The 343-nt window shown below is 50.1% G+C and overlaps 1 protein-coding gene across 3 annotated transcripts in view; it reads right to left on the bottom strand.

Annotated features, from left to right (window-relative positions):
- Positions 1-343, bottom strand: part of LOC119589152 — a 28,879-nt gene that overhangs the window by 27,594 nt on the left and 942 nt on the right. The window lies entirely within an intron of this gene.

The raw sequence follows: 343 nt of genomic DNA, 5'->3' as shown, positions 1-343 counted from the left end.
CGAGTTCCTGGAAGATGGGACGTCATACCCGACAGCACACACGCCCGACAGCACACACGCTCCCTGACGGGCTCCCTACAGGCTTCCATTCTCAGACAGGACTAATGAAAAACGCGACTTTGCCCGCGTTCCCGCACAATTATCTCTTTGTCTTAGGCATGCCATGAATATCCTTCCTTTTGAAATCGTAAACGAGGTACCCGTGTCAAGGTCCACTTACGGCAACGCAGCAGAGACGTAAAGTAAACGGCCTTTGTTTCGCTCCAACAAATAGTTTAGCGAATGTTGCTATTGATTTAGTCTGACAGCCGTTAGTCGTCATTTGCGGAGCACGAGGAAAGGT

The sequence above is a fragment of the Penaeus monodon genome, chromosome 25 (assembly GCF_015228065.2).
Source record: "Penaeus monodon isolate SGIC_2016 chromosome 25, NSTDA_Pmon_1, whole genome shotgun sequence".
Lineage (NCBI taxonomy): Eukaryota > Metazoa > Arthropoda > Malacostraca > Decapoda > Penaeidae > Penaeus > Penaeus monodon.
Note: the sequence above shows the minus strand (reverse complement) of the source record. Positions and strands in the feature narration are given on the sequence as shown.